At 41.6% G+C, this 16280-nt stretch overlaps 1 protein-coding gene across 3 annotated transcripts in view; it reads left to right on the top strand.

Annotated features, from left to right (window-relative positions):
• Nucleotides 1–16280, top strand: part of Rasgef1b (RasGEF domain family member 1B) — a 498748-nt gene that overhangs the window by 445324 nt on the left and 37144 nt on the right. The gene's annotated exons all lie outside the window — the stretch shown is intronic.

Genomic DNA, 16280 nt, shown 5'->3' with positions numbered 1-16280 from the left:
GTTACTTAACCTCTCCGTGTCTCAGGTTTTTTGTCTGCAAGATGGAGCTAACAGTAAAATTCACCTCGGACAGTTGGGAGGATTTACAGCCTGTTCATTAGGTCTCTCAGAATACTGCATGAGATTTAGACTGTAGAAGGAAGTTTCTGTCCGCCCATTCCTGCAGCCATTTGGACACAAATAAACAGAGAGGCATATTAGTTATAAATGTTTGGTTGGTGGATTAGACTTTTTATTGGCTAGCTCTCTCTTAATTATTAACCCATTTCTATTAATCCATATATCTCCATGTGGTTTTTGGACAATGTTCAGACCTGCTATTCCTTCCGTGGCTACTTGGCATCCCTCTTGTGGCTCATTCTCTGTGTCCTCTCCCCAGAATTTTCCTCATCTGGTTGCCCCACCTATACTTTTCTGTCTGGCTACTGGCCAATCAGTGTTTTATTCATCAACCAATGAGAGAAACATATACTAACAGCAAACAGAAGGACATCCCCCATCATTAGACTGCTGTGTACATGTGTTGGATCCAGTCATTTTGCAGAAGCATTCTCAGTATGGAAAACGAAAACTAGGTTAATCTCATCCACCCGATGTTGTATTGCTGAACAACCCAACTCAAGGCTAGAAATGATCATGAGAAGTTTTCTTCGGAGCCATTTTTAGGACTGAGTATAAGAAATATGCAAAGTTTCACTTTCATTTGTAGTGAAACCATAGAGGAATATAATTTCTGGGACCCTACAACAGGAATAAGTGGTGTAAGACTATCTGGAATACTTTTTATGTAAAAAATAAAATACATTTCCAAGAGCATCCAATAAAACTTTTAAAAATATTTTAAAAATTGAATCTGTGCTGCATTTACACAGTTCAAACAGGAAAAACTATGAAAAAGCATCCTGTGAAAATTTCCCCTCTGTCTCTCTTCCTCTTACAGCCTTTCTCCTCTGGACAACCAATTACCACTTCCTTGTTTACCTACTCAAGGGGCTTTCTACATATAAAAAAAATCCAGTGCAGACACTGGTCCTTCTGGTTTTTTTTCTCATGCCTATTATGGACTACCATCCCGATGTGTTGTGCTGAGCCTACACCATACCTGAAAGGTATCTATTGCTAAACATCTCAGAGGGTATTGATCAGTTAGTTCCATGCTAAAGGGCATTTATCTTTTGCACTTAGAGAATGGATAAGTTTGTTCGAGTGTCATTTCACAGGACAAGGGGAACACATCTGTGGGATCTTATTCCTTAGATGGGTTTCTTAAGAGACGTGTGCCTCAGTCAGGCATGGTGCCTCAAACCCGTAGTTCCAATGCTGGGAGGCTAGGGCAGGATGGTCAAGAGTTACAGGTCAACCTGACTTACAAAGTAAGTTGCAGACCAGTTTGAACTCTATTGTGAATTCCTGTCTGAAAAAACAAACAAGCAAAACAAAAAAGATGGGGGGGGGTCTTTACACCCTTTCATAGTAGAATAGCTAGATTTCTGTCAATCTGGGGAGTAAACAATATGTTTTCGATTTGCTATTTTGCTGTTATGAACAAGAGTGAGCATTTTTCTTCTGTGTGAAAGCCAATCAAAAACAAAGGGTAGTTTTTGTGTTTTATAGATTTCCTGTTGGGTCATTGATGACTTTCATTTTGTAAGCAAGTGTGTTGGCTTCTTCGTGAATTAATCTTGACATGGGCTTCTTTAGGGGAGGATGGCTATCCTTATCTTATTTGAATTGATTTGTGTTTGCTTGTGTGGCAAGCATTGACAAATTATACATGTGGTGTTTATTTTCTTGTAGTTTGAACACGTAGAAGGGCAGCCATCCGGCGTCCTGGCTGCTTTCCTCTCGATGGTTGTAAATCGCTCAGCATGATTGAAGTAAACAACTACAACTAAGGCAAACCCTGTTTTATCTTCCCCTTGGGTCCATTGGCTTCTTAGCACCCTATTTGGTAAAAAAGGAAAAGCCAGAACCTAAACGAAAGTTGAAGCCATCTATATGCTGAAATCCACATGTCTTGCTGAGAAGTCGTTATTATGAGTCTGTCATTCTGCTTAACATGAGAGTGCATACAAGTATATAAGAAAAATATACCCTTGATTTTGTAGAGTCCAGACCACTCACTGCCTTCAGTTACATGTGAGAATGATCTGGGAAAATTCACAATCCCTTTATTCAAGCCTAGAAGTTTTATTCAGGAACAACTATTTTTTAAAACTTGGTAAATAGTTCTAAGTGAAGCCACAGTTGAAAGCCACTGGTCTGGCCATACCTTAGAGAAAGCTAGGAAGCCACAGTGTGTTTGGAAGAGGAAGTGGTCACGGAAAGTTTGATAAGGTCTAGTATGTACTACGTAATACTGACTTTGAAGCATCCTCACCACAGTGTTCAAGTTAAAAGTAATAAAATCAAAGACTGACATTCAGATTTATAGGGAATATAGAGGTTGGATGGACAATTAAATATCACTTACAGAAAAATATCAAGCAAATACATAAAATGATATTTTCTCTATAAGACAAATTGTCTACTTTCTTAAAGAGGCTTAAAATATTCTTGGGGATAATTTTTAGACTCATTTAGGAAGTTTAAATATGTAGTAGAAATTAGATGATAGGGAACATTATTGGATATTGTTCGGGGATACAATACTATAGTCTGTATACAATAATATCCTTATTTTAGGAGATACAAACAAATGTATTTTGAGGGTGTTTATAATACTTAAATAGTTCTTCAGCAACACAAAGTGAACTCACACAGAATAAGAAGATACACAGTCTTACTTGGTTTTCTTTTCTACTCTTTTCTATTATTGAACTCACAATAATCTCTTGCCTTGGTACCTCAGCCTCCCAAAGGCTGAGGTTATAAGTGTGCATGATCACATATTTTAAAGGAGGTGTGTGTGTGTGTGTGTGTGTCTGTCTGTCTGTCTTACTTTTTGAGATATCTCAGTTGTTTAGTGTAATCTTGAACTTTTTATGTAACCCAGGTTAGCCTTGAACTCCCAATCCCCCTGTACCCTCCTCTTGAGTGCTGGCATCACCTGACCTGAAAGGAGCCAGGGAGAAGCTGAGGTGTGAGGCAGGAAGGAGGCTGCTGAATAGCTGCGATAGTTATGTTTAATTGACTGCCATTTATTGAGTTCCCGTTTCCAGAGGTTGTGCTAATGACTGGATGCATCATTTAGCTTCATTTTCAAAACAAGTATTAGGTTAGTCTTAGACGTGGGGCAAGTCTTAGACATGAAGCTGATAGTGACCGAGAGTCTGTTGAGTCTGCTCTGAACTGGGGTTTTACTAAGGGTCTTCCTCTTTCCACGGTAGGTGATCTTGATTGTTGTGCAACCTTGTCTGCCCCAAACTCCATAACCGTGGGTAGGTAGTGGAAATGACAGAGTCCTTTGTTTCGCTTTAGTTGCAGCATTTATTTGAAAGTCAGCCAATGTTTATGTGTCTGTTCTACAAACGCCGCTTGTGATACAAGATGCACACTCTCTGGTGTAAGACCCACTAGGTCCATAAGTAAAACTACTCCCCTCTTCAGTTTCCACTTCAATGATGGTGGAGATAATACTGAGTGCTGTATATGATTGTTATAAAATTAAGAATATATATTAGGAAACTATAGAACAAAAATGTTCATAAATGTTATCTCTGTCCCCCACCTTTCTTAAATTTAACTTGGATGTCCCCAAAGAACTCTAGTTTATACAGGAAAAAAAACCCTTTATGTTCAAGTGATCGAAATGCTGGGTCCTGCAAACCTGTCCATGGCTGTCAACTCGGCACCAGGCATTATGACATCGAATCCCTAAACTCTGCTATAGAACTAGTGTACAGCAGCTGTGTTTGGTGGTGTTAACTGCTGTGATTTATTAGTCTACACCAGCTATTTAAAGATTTTATGTAGGAACTGAAGATTAAGGTGTTGTCAGTAGATTTACAAAGTCAGGCAAAGAAATAGCCCCGAAGTTAAGACTATTGGATGCTCTCACAGAGGACCTGAACCCAATTCCCAGCACCCACATAGTGATTCCCACTGCCTGTGACTCCAGCTCCAGGGATCTGACACTCTCCTTTCTCATCTGATGGTACCTGCACACACATACACATAAACAAAAAAATACAATAAAAATAAAAGACAGAAACAGCAATTATTAATAACCTATCTGGGGGCTCTGAAAGTTCATCCTGTATGCATAGACTTGTATGAGGAAAACCACTGGGAAAGGAAAAATGTAGGCTGGTTCTTTCCTCCACAGGAAAATAATCCACCATTTGGGTTAGTATGTATAGAAAAGTATAATATTAGATAAACTTGAGGATCCAGACTGTTAAACATAGCAAACCATTGTTCATTGTGAAGCAAAGGAACAACGCCTTTTCCTATCATACCAGACATGAGAGACTCTGACCTTGAATTAAATATGCGTGTCTGTTGGTAGGGGCAGGTAGTCACCAAGTGGGTTGACATTTCTCTCTTCTCAGAATGCAGAGGGACCAGAACCTGCAAGGGAAACAGGGAGGCTGTCCTGAGTAAAACAAAGAGGACAAGCCTCCATCCTCATGCAGACACTGAGGGTCAAGAAGACCCAGAGCTTTCAAGCCCAGTTGACAAAGGGGGCGTGGTCAGAAGGGAGAAAGGGATAGGAGGTAGTGACAGGAGGAGGGGAGAAATTCCCTAACGTAAACAGTGAAATTACCAGACTGCAATTCTGTGTCTTCTTAACATTGGCCATCCCACAACCCCTCTTTAGAGTCAGATGATAACACACGGGGCTTGAAACAGAACAGATCTCACCTCGGCTTAGGTAGCAGAGCACTTACCACGTGGCCACAGAGCAAAGGCAAATGCTTACGAAGTCTGTCTTTGAACCAGCAGGTGTAGTCTGGCCCTGGATACCTCTAGCCTGAAGCCCACGGTGATCCATGGTCCATTTGATCTATAATTACATCAGGCTATGGATAGGCTGGTGAACAGAGAAGAAGTATTCACGGAAAGTGAATTTAAGGCCTGAGCATAATACACAAAAATCAGCAATATATTCAGGAATGTATTTACTAATTAGGCATTGGATACTTACTGTCTGCCAAGAATTGTTTTGTTATCAGGGCAGGATACAGACAAGGTTGTTGTTAGTTTGTACCTTTTCTAATTATTCTGTTGAAATTCTCTCTCTCTCTCTCTCTCTCTCTCTCTCTCTCTCTCTCTCCCTCCCTCCCTCCTGCTCTTTCCTCCTCTCCTTGCCTCCCTCCCTTCCTGCATCCCTCCCTCCCTCTCTCTCCCTCCCTTCCTTTCTCTGCCTCCTCCCCTCTCTCCTTTATCCCAGGCTAGCCTTGAGTTGTTTTCTCTATGTACAAGTGTGTCCTTGAACTTCTGATCCTCCAGTTTGTGAGCCCTGGGGATGAAATTCAGGGCTTTCTCCATGCTGGGCAAGTCCTCTGCCAACAAGACCACATCTGCACCCCAGGACTTTTACTCAGTCTCTTTCTAATAGAAGATACAAAAATAGACATATAATCTTAGAGCAAGCATTAATATCCCCCAGAGATCCTGAAGTGATTTCCATACTTAAAAAATGAAGTAGGATGGCGCTATCCTGACAAAACCCACTAACTCCTTCTCATCATTCAGGGCTGAAAGACAAGCAGTCTTCCTAGACCCCTCCAAGTACACCCCCCGTGGAAAACACACCTCTTTTCCAGGCATGGACACCTCTGTAAGGACTGCTTGTTTAGACCTCACCTGCTGTCTGTCTCGCCTGCCTGGGTGGTCACTTCATGATGGCAGTCACCTTCTCTGTTTTTTTTTTTCCCCCACAGTTATTTTTGTTAATTCCTTCTCTAGGGGCTGGCCTGAAAGTTCTTAGTGATGTCTGGCATTTAGGCAATCAGCCACCCCCTTTTAGCCCATTTCTGAAGATTAGCTGTCAGATACTTGGAATTAGAGCCAGGGAGCTGGCTCAGTAGGTAAAGCACCTGCTTCAAGTCTAGCAACCCCAGGATGATCCCCAGAGCTCAGATGGCGAAAGGAAAGAACCAGCCGTGACACACTGTCCCGTGATGTCTGCGTGAGAACCATGTCACATGGGTGCCTCACCACCCCATATAGAAAAATAAAGAAAACATGCTTTTGTTTTGTTTCAAGATATGAAAGTCAGTACTAAACCTGGCTGGTCCCAAGCCAAGCAGGACATTTGGTTACCTGACTGGCATTCAAATGCATTTAATAAAGGATTGATGTCACAGAACACTGTCTATCACAGAAGTTGACTCTTTAGGCCTGTTTTAACCAGACTAAAGCAGGGATGTTACCGTGCCTTAGTATATACCCTGAGTTCTAGTCACTGACTGTCATGTAGATCTGAGCTCTTACTAACATCCCCCAAAATGCCCCACCTCTGTCAAGCATTTTACAAGGCTACTTAACTAACAAGAACATTATTAATGTGGAGAGTAGGAATGTTGCAGGTCCACAGCCAAATTACCATGGCTTATTTTAGTTCCTAAATGGCTCTTTGTTGCCATTCTCTGTGTGTGACCCATGCCCTTGTCACTATTAGGTAAGTCATGTTGGATAGACTCCTAGCTTCCAGCAACTCAAAAGTTAAGTGTCATCAGATAGCCCTGAGGCCTATAGCAGCATTTCCCTTCCCCAGTGTCTTCAAAAGTTGTTTTGTTTTATGATTGACTTTGTTCAGATACTATAAAAACTTTACTGAACTGTTACCACATTGGAACATGGTATTTGGGATAATCTAAATTTATGTTCCTGGGCTATTGTGGTGCATATTTGGCTCAAAGATAAACTATCAAATGTTCTGAGGTGAGAGCTGTGGTTTTGTTTTTGCCATTTGTTGTTTTGCATTGTCGGGGTCTGAAGGAAAAGGGAAAGCAGATTCCTAGAGACAAATGAAGAGTACCACGAACACCAGTGTCATGATGCATGGGCTCTGAGCAAAGCTTGTGTCCTTTGCTCTGCCACCAGTGGGGCTGGAGTAAGTCTGTCACTCCTGGGTCTTGCCAAGCCACTCAGTTGTTTGTTGCAGATCTCATATTCTTAGTCTAACAACTATGGATTAAACATGGTTTTTGAGTGGCGATGTGCATAGCTCCATTGGCAGAGTACTCAGTGTGTTTAGAACCTCTGGCTCATGGACTTGGCATGGTGGCACACACACCTCAATCCAAGCACTGGGGAGGTGGAGGCAGGAGGATCAGGTGTTCACCATAAGGCTGTGTAGTGAATTCAGGTCTATATGAGGCCGGTCTCAAAATAAAATGCAAGCAAATAAAGAAAAACAAACAAACAAACAAAAAGCCAGTCTTGGCAGGAAGCTGCAGTCTTCATGTAGAACTCTGAGAATCTGAAATAATAGGTTCTCTAAGGCCACTGGTTGTGTTTTGTTCTCATCTGACCGGAGTCCTTTTGAAATCCTGCCAAAGGTTCTCCAGGTGGGACACCGCTGCCTGCTTTGCTCTGCCAGTCCTCCTGGTTTCTGGTGCTTCCCTCTAGAGCTCTCTAGAACAAATCAGGCTAGCCTTTGGGTGAACAGGCACTGCCATGCTGTTTTTCCCACAAAGCACGACTGTTTAGCAGGCAGACACTCGCTGTTCATTGAGACATGGTGACTGCTCTTAGATTTGGGTTAAAAAGTTTTCATTGTTTGTGTGTGTGTGTGTGTGTGTGTGTGTATGAGAGAGAGAGAGAGAGAGAGAGAGAGAGAGAGAGAGAGAGAGAGAGGTACCAAGGTACACAATCTTAGGTGTAGGTTCTTACCTTGCACCTTGTTTGAGACAGGGTCTATTATTTGTCCGAGTACACTAGGTCAGCTGACCTGAGAGTCATCTCACTTCCCATGTCTCCATTGGAGCAATGTTGTTACAGATGTGAGTTACCATGGCAGGCATCTCAAGTGTTCTGGGGATCCAAACTCAGGTCCTTGTGCTTGTGAGACAAGCACTTTACCAACCTAGCCATCTCTTTAGCCGAGACACAGACACACAGACACAGACACAGACACACACACACACACACACACACACATACACGGAGGGAGAGAACTTTCCTGTAATGTTCATGAATCCAAACAGGCCCCTTGACCTTTAGGCTTTCTTCCCTCAAGTTTGTTGCACGGTGACACGTATTACAGGGTTGACTTTGATAGTATTTTGTCTCATCCAGAGAAAGATCAAAATTCATGTTCATTTTGATTTTGTTATGTACTCTGAATCAAAAGGTTATGACTAGCATTAAAGTGAGAGGGGCGAGGGCTAACCAAACATCTATTTGGAGATGTTTTCAAAACACTGTGTCCTAGTCCAAGTATTTTGGAGGAAAATGGCACTTGTTAGTATTTTGGACATCAGAAAAATTTGGGTTTATGACTTGTACCAGCTGGTGTTTGACTTTTTAACTAGGGTATTTAGGAAAGGAATTTGTTGTGATTTTTTATAAAATAACAAACAGGACATAAGGCAAGTGTTTTCTTTTTCTGTGGGACTTTTGTCTAGACTGGGACATTTTGTTTTGTCCTCGCCATGGACTTCTTGCTGTGAGAGGTGTTAAATTCATACCTCTGTAGAGAAGGCCTTGGGCTCCCATAGATTTCGTTCCTTTAACCCTTGGATGATCTCGTAAATCAACAAGCCATCCATGGCCTGGTTTAAACTGTTTGCCTTCTCCTTTCTTCTAGTTCTTTCCAAGCTCTATGTCTGTGGACAGCCGTGTCTGTTGATCCCATTTCCCACCCAACACCTCTTTTTCACTCTTGGAACAGATCTCAAGAAAACGCACTGTTGGACCCTGGGGGAGACAGATTCACAGTCGCCTCCATTTTCTTCCCATTCTTGACCACTCTTTTAGAGACAGCTAATTAGGGACAATTGTGTGGGTAATTGCAGATTCTAAAATTATCACGAGTTAATTCCAGGCCTTGGAAGCATTAATCATATGTTAATGGTGCTATTGTGAGAGACTTGACTTTGAAGCAGATTTCAGTCAAGAAGCCAAGCTCATTCCTGTGCTAACTGTGTGTCACAGTGCCCATCACAGAGTGGAACCCACACAGTCACACCAAAACACGGGAGATGACTCATGGACTAAACAAGTGAAGGCCATCATATTCTTTAATAAACTTATACCACATGAATTATCATTTTGCATAGTGGGACCCGATAGTATTACCTGAACTACCGATAGGTTCTTAAACTTTATAAATGTGATCAACCCATAAGTAAAAAAAGTTAAGAGGAATTTTTAACGTCATCAGTGTAAATTGTGTTTAAGTAAATATAGAAGTTTAAGTTTATATAACATAGCTGTATGGGGAAAATCCAATTTTTATTATAGATCCTTCCATTTTTAAGGACGTCACAAAATAAAAATGCTAAGTATTTACTTACCTGCTAGGTCATTCTGAAAGAGAAGAATGGAATGCTATAGATTAAGTTAATGCCCCATTGGCCTCCCATGTCCAGTTTCAGCTGGCCTGGAGACAGAGATTCCCTCAGCCATCTAGTAAAATACAGGTGATGTCTAGGAACTGTTCGTGTAAGTGCATGTGTGTGAGTGTGTAAATGTGTGTGTGAATGTGGGTAAATATGAATGTGTTTGTGAGTAAATGTGTGTGAATGTGTGTGTATGTGAATGAATGTGTGTGTGAGTGTGTGTATGTGTCTAGATCTATTGTGTTGGAATACTGGTTATACAGTTAAACTAATGTTTATCCACATGGCAAATGAATATTTGGGTATTTTCACTGACTTAACTTCACAGAATCACCTAGAAGTCATTGCTTTACACCAATTATCTAATCCAGTGGTTCTCAACCTTCCTAGTGCTGTGACCATTTAATATAATTCTTCACATTGAGGTGACCCCCCAACCATGAAATTATTTTCATTGCTATTTAACAACTGTAATTTTTCTACTTGTATGAATCAGAATGTAAATATCTGATATTTGACCCCTGTGAAAGGGTTGTTTGACACCCAGGTTTCGAACCACTGGTCTAATTGATTTTAAAATGGTGTAATCTTCTGATTGGTTATCTGACTATGAAAGAGATGATTCTTTAGGTATGTGATTTCATAATAACAACAACAAATGCTAGTTGAAGAAGCCTTTTGACCACTATAGTTTTGTGAGTACTGACTAATAGATTAACTGAAAACAATTACTTTACTGGTAAAGGTACTAAAGAACTTGTTCTTTCATTGCCTTAAACATTATGTAAGATCAGAAATTACCAGAACTGTCAACATTTGGAGAATCTCACTGTGTTAGCAGGATCTAGAGAATTCTACTTTGTCATTTCATCAGGAGTCCTTTGTATAGACTATCTGTCCTCAGTAGTCAATAACAAATTCTTCTATAAGGTAAAGGTAGCCCTACAGAGTTGCCCCTACAGGGATAATAATCAGCAAGTCAAATCAGGTACTGTTTGAAGTCCTGAGTTATTTCCGGGTCTTGGACAAGTGTAACTTGGCTATTATCTTGTTAGCCTTAGAGAGATCATTTATTCTCTCTGGGACTCAATTTCTTCATCTCAGAGATGCTTTGATTGGTAGCATGAGGATAGGAAAGATTAGAAGAGATGAAAATTAATATTCCTCCCAGCTCTAAAATTGTCTTATTCTATTATTCATTTTCTCCCTTCTTCCTTCTTCCTCAATGTTCTAGGACATAGAGTGATAATAAGTTAAAACTGAAGGGACCTTCTAGAAAAATAAGAAAGCTTAATATAAAAAGCTAAGTATCTCAGATATAAAATTCTCTTGTCATTCTTGGCCAAATAGAGAGTTTGATGCAGTCCATGATACATCAGACCCTGTCTCAAAATAAAACAATAGAAAACCAACCTATTCTTAATTCATTTAAAAATCAGCTCATTCATAAGAAAACAGACAAATCATGCCAACACAGAAATCACAAATAAAGAAGTACAACTGCTGTTCACTATAAGGATTTAGACAGTGAAGACTATTTATACAAATCCATGCACAGTTATACACCTGTTCAAAATGGTGCTATACTTTCATCAAATGACCCATATTTATTAGGCACTTCTTTTGTTAGTGCAGAAAAGTATTCTGTTGTATATCACATTATCAACAGGGATGCATTGCTCCATGACCTTATGATCATGTCAAGTTATATTGGTTATCATATCAGGAGAAAGACCATCTGTGTCACACATAACTACTTTCTAAGAATAAATATGAGCTGGTAAGTAAGTCAAATAATAATGTTCATTAAAGCAATTGTTAGAATTTTTACACACCCTTAAAGGAATTGAAAAGCTATGCTGGGTATGTCAGAATTTCCCATGCAGTTGTTACATTCTTCCTGGAACTTTCAGTTCTGTTGGACAAAGAGTGGCAGTGTTAACAGCATAGAACAAGATATGTGAAAGAAACTCCCAGGAGTTATCTTCTGTTTTCAAGTCCTCCCACTTAGGAGTGAAGTCTTAGTAGGCTGGATATGACCTTCTCACTGATGCCAGAAAATAAAATTGTGTAGCTTCTATCATGGCTGCAGTTAGACTGGATGACTTGCACAGACACAGTCAGTATTCCCCCTAAAACAATTATTAGATGGAAAAGAATTTTGTAAGTTGACACATGTTGGCAATTGTTGAAAGGTTCATTCCAAGGCTTATCTGGTCATGTGTCTCATCACAGAAATGCCTCCCAAACAACAAGGCTTATCTTATAGTCATCAAAGAACTGAGGGCACTGGGCAAGGAGTCAGAGTCACAAATAAATACTGTTTCGGATCCCCCCTTCCTTGTCCTCCTTTCCGTGGTCCAGGGATATGAATATTTGGACCCCCTGACCACCATGCACCATTGTATTTCCATGGAATTCCAACATGGCCATGTTCTAAGCTAGACTGGTCATGGGCAGACTTTCCTTGGGTCAAAGCAGGAAGAGGGCAGGGAACCAAAGCACGCCAAGCACCCTCCTTCCCCTTCAGCTGTGGGTCCTCAGACAATAAGGAAAGGGAAGTGATGGAAAGCAACTCTAAAAAGCTAGGAGGAAATAATGGATTTTCTCTAAAGCCTGGAGCCAAGCTACTCTCATTATCCTATGACCTTGGCACAGTAACTCATCTTTCCATTGCAACCCAATGAGAGTGAGAGTTAAGGGTCAAAGGGCACCAGGAGGTGAACCTGGTGCTGGGCACTATCTTGGCCATACAATTGCAGTCTTTCTTCCTCCGGTGTGTGCAGGTGCTGGTGTTACACTCTCTTCCTTTCTTTAAAATCATTTTGTTGTGAAATGGGAAGGACTTTTCTTTCTTTACGAGGGAGTGAGTGGTTCATCTGTTAAATACTTTAGGTATCAGAGAGTTTTTTTCTTTTTCTTTTTTACCTGTTGAAGCAAAATTATTGTATTTGTATGTCACCAAGAAACTATTTTTGGATATACTTCAGGTTCACAAGCTACAAAGAAATATTCAGAAACTATTAGATGCAGTTTATCAACACTTTATCTGCTGGTTCTTCATGGCTTTGGTGTACAAAATTCTCATCATCTTTTGTCAACACATAAGCGAGGTCATATAAAACATCCTTCCAAAGAGTGGGTTTACCTTCTTTGGTTTAAAAGTTGGAAGGACAGGCAGTGTCCAGGCTAAACTGGTGACTAGTAATGTGACCTTTGCCTTTGTTTCTATTCATTTACAAGCTGGAGCTCAGGTTTCACACCTTATTGGGAGAACACATTAGTGAGAAAATGGAAAAACACTCCGAGGAATTACACGAAGCCCTTAAAGAACTGTAACAACTCATAGCCTCAGAAGGTGCTGTGGAAGCTACCAGGGGGAAAAAGTTGTTCACAAAACTACCCAGTCATAAAGTCTGTGAACCACAGTAAAGATAGCCCAGTTCTGCAATGGTGGCACTTAAGATATGAGTGTAACCAGCAGTTATTTAATTGGACTTAAGGGCTTCTCAATAGTAAGGGACTTATGCCTGGTGCTGTAAACCCAGCCATGAACCTTTTTATGGAGAGGCCATAGACTTTAGAGGAGATTGCATTACAATCATTTTGCTAAATTAATATTGCTTCCAGCTATAGGCTTAGTACTCACCCTTACACCCATAGATAATTACAAGTTCTCACCATTCATCAGAGAATTTTTTTCAGTATATGAATGCTATTGTAGAATTCTTCAACTGATCAAAATACAGGAACAAGTGATCATGAGATTCCCAGACCCAAATGGAACATGTACAAGACAATCCTTACACCTAAGACTCAGGGAAGATAGCGGAGGAGGGGACAGAAAAATTGTAAGTGACAGAGGACCTGGATGAATGCCGTGAGACAGCATCTTCTAGACATGACAGGGATGCCACAGCCATGCCCTCTCAACAATGTGGTCACTCAAACAAGACCATGCAAATGGCTGTGTTATCGTGGATGGGGAATATTTCAAAGGCTCCAGTCCAGAAGAAAAGCTATGGGAAGTCCATGGGTGCTGAGGGAGGAAGAAACCATTTTCTTCAAGGACAAAGCTTCTAATTAGGCCTCCCAATCCGTACAGGTCAACAGTAAACACAGGAATACATAAGGGCACCAACTGGACCCAGCAGGTTGCATGCGCTCTCTCTCTTTGGTGTTTGTGTGTGTACATATCAATAATAACTAAAGAAGAAAGGATCATGAATGCGGGATAGAGGGAGAGGGGGAGTTGGCAGAGGAAGAGGAATGAGTGGAAATAATATAAGTGTACTTATGTGTGAAATTCCCAAAAATAGAACAAAAACAAACAGAAAGAAAGAAGGAAAAGAGAAAGAAAGAGAGAAAGGAAGAAAGAAAGGAAGCAAGCTAAAAACCTGTATGTTTGGGTCAGTGTGATGGCCCAGCATGGAAAGCACTTGCTATGGAACCTGACACTTGAGATCCATTCCTGGAATCCGGAGCGGAAGAACAGAACTGACTTCCAAAGGCTGTTCTCAGGCGTCCACACCCATGCTGTGACAAACACACACTGGCTTACACACACACACACACACACACACACATGCAATAAACAAAATGAAGTGAATTATTTAAGAAAACACAAGGTGAGCAGAAAAGAACAATGAAAGAGATTGCACAATGACAGGTCAATATACTCATGTGATTAGTACAGCAATAACATCATTGTTCACAAGAGGTGGGTTGAAAATATACCTAATACAGTATGATGTAAGTTGGGATTTTTCTTGAAATGAAAGTGACAAAAAGCAAGGAAGTTGGACTTCACCGTTCATGATGATACTTGCCTTTCTTCTGTGTGCCTTAGGTATAGGAGGCCTAGGAAAAGCAACCCTTTCCTACATAGCTATATAGTCTCTGTGGAGTGGAAATGTAACACAGGCTGCCAGACTAGATGAAATCCTACTATACAGGGCTTTATTTGTATCAGCTTGACTTCTATTGTTGAGTTTACTAGTATTTACAATTTTATTATATATTAATTGTGTGTGTGTGTGTATGTGTGTGTGTGGTGTAAAGTTGAAGGAGTCAGTCCTCTCCTTTCACCATGTGAGTCCTGGGGATCAAATTCAGGTGGTCAGGTTTGGTAGCAAACACCTTTACCTTCTGAGTCATCTCTCCAGCCCTCCGACATTCTTCATGAGGATACAAGTTGATGCAATGAGTCAAAAGACCAGGAAGACACAACTGGTACAGAATTACATGCTGTGTTCTTACCATGTGCTAGACACCAATCCATCCATCCATCCATCCATCCATCCATCCATCCATCCATCCATCCATCCAGCCAGCCGGCCGGCCATCCACCCACCCATTGGCTTAGGAAACAAAACAATCAATATCATAGTGGCACCCTCTTTACATTTTTAGAATCTAAAGTGAACTTTATCTTTTGTTTAGTGGACGAGACTTCAGAAAGTAAAAAGGCAGTCTTCTTCTAGGCTTGCGAGAGTATTCAGGGGTTACAAAGGGTTTATCTGGTAGTGCCATTAAGAAATCCTAGCTTATCCCAGCCCTCTAAGTGTCTTGAAATAGAACCAGGAAGAGTGTAATTTGCCCTGTGTCCTATGGTCTGCTTGGTAACAAACACAGGATGGAAAGCTCAGCCACGATTATAGGGTCTGAAATATTGCTCGTTTGTTTGAACCCATTCTTCACAGCGCAGAGACAGCAGAGTTAAGTAAAAACGGCTCAGATTTTTGAGAATAAATTGCTGTTCCAGGGACATCTGGGTATAGAAGGAGTGTGTAGGATAGAGAAAGAACTAGGAGGCATGAGTGACAGGGAGTCTGCTAATGATTCTCCAGTCAAAGGACAACTGATGAACATTGGGTCAAGGTGACTCCTCCCACCCCAGGAAGGAGAGAGGAAGGGACCTTAAGAAAGGACAAACAGTGTTTCTCCGTCGTAATAATGTCAATTACAGCCCCATAGGTTGCTGGTCCAACAGCGTTTATGTATGAACTGAAGCTCACAAAGCCTTCTTTTCTTAGCAAGGGTTACAGGCTGTCAAGTCTCCAGGTATTATACAACTCCCTTCCCTCATGGGTCTCCTTTTTCCACTTCTTCCCTTACGTTTCTATTATGTGTACAAGGGAAGTTCTGACTTCTTACTCCCCCACCCCTTTTTTCTAAAACAGTTATTCAGGTATCCAATGGCAGCATTAAGTATGTAGTTACAATGATAGCACAACCTTCACCGAAAACTGGCCTCGAGATTCCTTTCCTTCGCTAAAGTTCACAACATGTAATTTTGCATTTCGAGTGAGTGACAGTTTCCTTAGCGTTTGCCCATCAGTAGCCACTAAGCCTCACCGATCTGGGACCAGCAGGTGGAGGCCACCAGGGTGCCCCCAGCGATTTGCACAATACCCAGCTCTCAGCAAGTTCTTGGTGGTTCCTCCCGGATCTCCTCCAAAAGTTACACGGACAGTAACCTTCAGCTCATAATTATGATAATAGATACTGTACAACGAGTCGAGCCGGTATTTACAGGTAAAGCACACAGGCAAATGAATACACACTCACTCGGGGACACATGACTGCACAAACAGCCGCGGGCAGCGGCACGAAGGAGGAAACGCACGCCGGAGTGGGCCCAGCCCCGGCTGCTGAGACCCGCTGCGCCAGCAAGCCAGCCTCTGCGGCGTGGGCGGGTACGGCCACAGCGTCGTCACGGGAGTCCCAACCCGCGGGGGCCCCGGCAAGTCCCCGAGCGCCCGCCGCAGGGCGGCGTGGGCGGAGAGCCGCGCCACGATTGGACAGCCTGGATGGGCGTGGCCA

Source organism: Mesocricetus auratus, unplaced genomic scaffold (assembly GCF_017639785.1).
Source record: "Mesocricetus auratus isolate SY011 unplaced genomic scaffold, BCM_Maur_2.0 Super-Scaffold_100006, whole genome shotgun sequence".
NCBI lineage: Eukaryota > Metazoa > Chordata > Mammalia > Rodentia > Cricetidae > Mesocricetus > Mesocricetus auratus.
This window is presented reverse-complemented; position numbering and strand designations above follow the sequence as displayed.